The sequence below is a fragment of the Oncorhynchus mykiss genome, chromosome 12, assembly GCF_057628025.1.
Source record: "Oncorhynchus mykiss isolate SJ-2025 chromosome 12, ASM5762802v1, whole genome shotgun sequence".
NCBI lineage: Eukaryota > Metazoa > Chordata > Actinopteri > Salmoniformes > Salmonidae > Oncorhynchus > Oncorhynchus mykiss.
In genome coordinates this window covers 83,500,620-83,506,619 of record NC_143033.1, presented here as the reverse complement: position 1 = coordinate 83,506,619, position 6,000 = coordinate 83,500,620, and the positions used below count along the sequence as shown (strand labels likewise).

The window sequence follows — 6,000 nt, the reverse complement described above, 5'->3', positions numbered from 1 at the left end:
TCTGTTGAGAGACGTAGATGATTCCTTTGAGACGTAGATGATTCCTTTGAGATGTAGATGATTCCTTTGAGACGTAGATGATTCCGTTGAGACGTAGATGATTCCGTTGAGAGACGTAGATGATTCCTTTGAGACGTAGATGATTCCTTTGAGACGTAGATGATTCCGTTGAGACGTAGATGATTCCGTTGAGACATAGATGATTCCATTGAAACATAGATGATTCCATTGAGCACAATCTGAGGAATAATGAATCTACAGCATGATAACGTGTTGTCATTGTCAGGACGTCATTAAATCAGTTTTACAACCAAACACAAACCCTGAATCCTTCCACTCACATGACTGCCCTCAATTCTCCATTTAAAATGTTGATGATCAATCTTAACGGAGTACCCCTTGGCCAGGTCAGTGGTACAGGCACACTGCCTCCTTTCACAGACGCTGCTGCCCTGTCTATCCTACAGGCCTGGGATCAGTTTCAGTGTTGGCCCCCAGTGCTAATGGCCTTAATGGAACCTGTGGGGTGCTGTTCTGTGACTTGGGATATGATAATTGCCATTTGCCTTCGTCTGTGTCCGTGGCCCCGCCACCCCCAGCGCTGCACAGCCAACCCGACTCTAAATGAGCTTGCCACTGTTTTCTGATTACTGCCCAGTTAAATAAGATGAGATAAGTTAGAACCACATCTCTCCCCGAGCCGAGCTTGAGATCTGACAACTCCCAAACATCTGCCAGCCGCGGCTATGGTAATTGAGATGGGGTTGGAGGAGAAGTGATTTGTGTGCTTGTGTGAATATTCTCTGTGTGCGTGTGGGTCTGTGTGTGTGTGTGTGTGTGTGTGTGTGTGTGTGTGTGTGTGTGTGTGTGTGTGTGTGTGTGTGTGTGTGTGTGTGTGTGTGTGTGTGTGTGTTTTGGAGCTGAGGGTGGTGTGGAGGTGATACCTACCTCTCTCTCTCTCTTTCTCTCTTTCTCTCTGTTGTTGTTCAGTACCTGTCATTGATGAGCCAAGGAGCCAAGGAGAAGCTTCAGCTTGAAGCTGTCATCGGCCCTCTGTATCTGTCTGCCTCCCTTTATCACTTCCCCCCTCCTTTCTCCACCTCTTCTTATTTATCTCCCTCCCTCCCTGACTGTGATGTGGATGCAGCGTGTGAGCAGCAGCCAGTGAGCGTGCCTACGTTAGCAGTGTGTGCTGTTGGAATCCATGCAGCGGCTGACTGTACTGCCTCTTAAATAGGAGCAAACAGACTCATCGCTCGTGACTCTGACACCACTGAGACCAACGCTCCCTCTCCCGGACTGACGGGCCAATCGCAGGACACCCCTCACTCTCTGTCACTCTCTCTCTCTCTCTCTCTGATTCTCTCTCTCGCATTCATTCCTTTGCTCTCTATCTCTCTCTCTGTCTGTAGCTAAGTCTCTCTACCACACCTCGTCCAGAGCAGAGGAACAGAAAGCCCCCTGCCCAGCCCAGGGATAGCCAGACCGCTGAGAGGATGAAACTCTGACAAGCCGACAGACCGCAGGGAAACGAGCACAACTGTGAGTACAGCAGTCCTTTCACCTCTCAGTCACAGGGACTTAACGCTGACACACACACGCATGTGTGCAGAGCATGCTCACACACACACACAAACACATACATAGCTACCTAACTTTATCCTCTTATGTGCTGTGTCTTTGTCTCTCACATGCAGGCTATAGTAAGGGAAGTGTAGGAGTGTGTGTATGTGGAATTGAGTGTTAGTATGTAACTTATATGTATTTGTATAGCATACGTTTTACTGTATCACTGTATACAATATTGATACTTGCACTCTTTATACTATCTACACTATTCTCTGACTCACTGTCATACATGTGATGATACATATGGAACAGGATTCTTTTAGCTCGGTTGATTCCAGCTATAGTGGTGAGAGTATTTTGACAGATCTTTAGTAATGTTAGAAACTGAGGTCTCTTGAATGCTTTGGGGATTTCTCTGCTCTTGCTATCTCCTTCTATTGGCAATAAAGGCATGGTGAAAAACATATCAGGGTAGCATACCCCTTTTATCTCATATCTTAAACGTCTAAGCTGGTACAAGCCAATAGATGCCTAGGGGTGAGAAAAGGGGCGTTCATTCTTTCAACCGCTGAAGAATCCCAAGCAATTCCACTGCTTATTGTTTAGTGCTCAGCTAGGGGATGTCTGGGCTGGGTGCAGATCTGTACTGATGTCACACACATTTTTTTGATTATGCTTCTGGTTCATTTCTGGCTGAGGCGATTTCCTATTTCCTTCTCCCATTTGGAGCAGGGTGAGTATAATGTGATAGCGGCTGACACGCGGGGTAATGCCGTTCGGAGGACACAGATTGCATTTCCCCTGGAGAATACTCCCGCTGTATTAAAGACACAACAAGGCTGCTCTGCACTTGTCATCAGCTCCAGTGGTAATGCAGGCAGGGGAGAGCCAGGCGTGGTGTCTACAGCCCTACTCTCCTTTAAACACATCCAATTGGCCCTAATGCCACAGTCTGACTCACAGCAGCATGCTTGGGATGGGGAACAGCTTACAGTTTACATCACATGTGTTATGGTGTTATGCCCGGGCTTTTCTACTCCAGCTTTAACACAAAAGGGACAAGAACTGGAATTCCCATGGACAGTTTAAAGTTATGTACCATAGGCCCATGCATGTATTCTCTGTCCAAAATGTGTTTAGGTTGGATTACAGTATCCTGTTACAGGATGCTAGTAAATCTATGTTTAATGGTCATCTTGTAATATCTTGAATGTAAACTAACTCATGTAGAATAGGTGTGTTGTATTGACACACATGGCCAGGTTAGGTCTTTTTTTTGGGGGGAAAATCTACATTTAAACATAGACTCAAAACGGTTTACATTTCACATGGCATAGAAAGTGTCAACTAATCCCAGAATCATTAGACTGTGAGAGAGCACTTAGATGTCATGCACATGTTTGGCATGTGATGAACACTCCCAGAAAGAATGCATACAGGGAGAGAATTGAGAGATCAGAGATCGATGGCTCCAAGGGCAGAGAGAGAGAGAGAGAGAGAGAGAGAGAGAGAGAGAGAGAGAGAGAGAGAGAGAGAGAGAGAGAGAGAGAGAGAGAGAGAGAGAGAGAGAGAGAGAGAGAGAGAGAGAGAGAGAGAGAGAGAGAGAGAGAGAGAGAGAGAGAGAGAGAGAGAGAGAGAGAGAGAGAGAGAGAGAGAGAGAGAGAGAGAGAGAGAGAGAGAGAGAGAGAGAGAGAGAGAGAGAGAGAGAGAGAGAGAGAGAGAGAGAGAGAGAGAGAGAGAGAGAGAGAGAGAGAGAGAGACAAGTACAGACAGACAGACAGACAGACAGACAGACAGACAGACAGACAGACAGACAGACAGAGAGAGAGAGACTCACTTCCCTTTTCAGCATGTCCTCAAAAAAGGCCTGAACCCAGTGTTTTTGGTAAACTTCACAGAAGCATCCTCTTTTAGAAAAAACAACAACAACAACATCTCTTCCTCAGTGTGTGCTTTGTTCTTGCAAGGCCCCACTTTACCTCCCACTTATGTGACAAGGAGGGCGTAGGATCAATACCTATCAAAGGCCCTGACGTCTGAGTGGCCTACATAACACAGTCACCAGAGCCTCTGAAAACCCAAAGAAAGTTACCTGAGACATCCTCAGAGGTACAGTATGATATTCAGAACACAAAGAGAAGGCCCAAAAAAACCTCCGACAAGAGAGTCATTTAAGCTTTCTCAATTAATATAACTTTCATTTTGGAATTTGCCTGCAGCTTTCATGCACAATTCATAATTTATTTTACTGAGCATTTTTCCCATTTCTTTTCTCCCTCATTATTTTCTTAGAGGAAGATGTTTATGGAAAGCAAATTGCCTTATGTGCTGGAAAACATTTAGTTGCATACATCTACATTCTTATAAGCAGACAGACTATCAAAAAGAAAGCTATTATGTATTCCTTCTTCAGCCTTGGGACATCATTTTCATAACTTGAGCTGTTATTAAAGCGCTTTGGAAGGCTGGTTCAAGGAAAAAGCCAATTGTTAAGTGAATGCCATTCTCTGTGTATTATTTATGTGTTCTAGCAGCATCTTCCATTTAAGCAATAAGGCACGAGGTGGTGTGGTATATGGCCAATATACCATGGCTACGGGCTGTTCTTAGGCACGACGCATCGCCTGGACAACGCCCTTAGTCGTGGTATATTGGCCATATACCACAAACCCCAGAGGTATCTTATTGCTATTATAAACTGGTTACCAACGTAATTAGAGCAGTTTTGTCATACCCGTGGTATACGGACTGATATACCACGGCTGTCAGCCAATCAGCATTCAGGGCTTGAACCACCCAGTTTAAAGTAGTGATTTAGATCACTGGTAACCGGTAACAATCATATTGGGTAGGGCTGTGGTAGTCTTTTCACTCTCTCTAGGCTTAATTACACTTTATGCATGAGAAGCGTTGGTTGGGGGATTGTTTTAGACCACGACAAAGTCAAACTAGATATGTTGGCCTCAAATCATTGGCCAGAAGTATTCAACCATGGCTGGATGTAAGGGAAAGTATATTCACGGGGTACATCAATGTTGCATTCTTGACTCGTTTAAACATTCAGATGTGCTGATTAAATTATTACTCACTCAAGGGTTCTGCTCTGCTCCTTGAGCTTTCTGGCTGTTTTTCCATTTATTTTCTGAATTCTCAAGCAGACCTTTGGGTATTGGGTATCAGCAATTACAAAACTTTTAATAAGCAGGCAACGGTATCTCCACATATGCCAACTTCTTACGGTATAAGCATAAGCTGCTGGGGATTGCTGTTAGGCCTACATGTTTTGCAAATATGTGCTAGCTTGATTTAGTTATTTTACCACTCGGTTTTCTCTCTCTGAGAATCATTGTAAGGTTGGTTCACTAGTGTTACTTTTAGGTTCCATAATAAATATTTGAATGTTATGTTTGACATTTTGGTTAAGATGGTATATTAGTCTTGCCCAGACAAGATGTATGGTTTACACACTCTCTGCAACAAAGCAATATGGTGAACAGAAACCGAAGGAAATTGTTATTTTCCACTGTCATGAGACAACAAAAAACAGAATTGAGTTGTTTCCTTAACAGAGCTTTGAAAGGTAGTTTCTCTGCAGACCTCTGTGAAAAGTATGCTAATTATAGGGCAGGGAGCCACTGAGGAAATGAAAAGCATTACCATACAACTTCATTTGCAACGTTTTGGAGGTCGCTTATCAGGAGGGAACAGAATTAGTTCTATCTCGCAGAACAACTTCAATGTAGGCAGGAACATGCCCCAAAGTCTTCCCGGGCTCTGTCGTAAACATGCTCTATGACTACATTGTTTATTTAGTCCATTTCATTAGAAAGTTTAACGGGCCCTGCGTGGGGTTTTGTGGGCCCAGCCACCCGGTATACATTTAATCAGCCTGTCCCCCAGCGTTAACCTTCATACCTCGCCTTCCCCTTTCATTGTCAGTCTCTCCAGGGTCACACAAAGTAGCATCAAATATTTATGATATTAATAACTGCCTTTAGGAAGAACCCCTAAATACATCTTCTCTGTGATAGAGCAGTCCATTCCAGTTAATAAAGTGGTGAAGGAGAAATAAGAGGGTGATCCTCAGGTGAGAGCGGGCAGATACGCATCGCCACAAAACAGACCCAACAACAGAGGGAGATACCACAACAGAAACAACAGAGGGAGATACCACAACAGAAACAACAGAGGGAGATGAAACAACAGAGGGAGATACCACAACAGAAACAACAGAGGGAGATACCACAACAGAAACAACAGAGGGAGATGAAACAACAGAGGGAGATACCACAACAGAAACAACAGAGGGAGATGAAACAACAGAGGGAGATGAAACAACAGAGGGAGATACCACAACAGAAACAACAGAGGGAGATACCACAACAGAAACAACAGAGGGAGATACCACAACAGAAACAACAGAGGGAGATG

At 44.2% G+C, this 6,000-nt stretch overlaps 1 protein-coding gene across 6 annotated transcripts in view; it reads left to right on the top strand.

The window, feature by feature from the left end:
• The first annotated feature begins 1,128 nt into the window (after window positions 1–1,128).
• Window positions 1,129–6,000, top strand: part of LOC110538551 (RNA binding protein fox-1 homolog 3) — a 412,967-nt gene continuing 408,095 nt past the window's right edge. For 4 of the 6 annotated variants that reach the window (XM_090193727.1, XM_036938643.2, XM_036938644.2 and 1 more), the window contains exon 1: window positions 1,138–1,542. The gene's annotated coding sequence lies outside the window, so the exon portion shown is untranslated. Of the gene's footprint in view, window positions 1,543–6,000 lie in introns of all 6 variants that reach the window. The other 2 variants (XM_090193724.1, XM_090193723.1) reach the window with 1 other exon arrangement.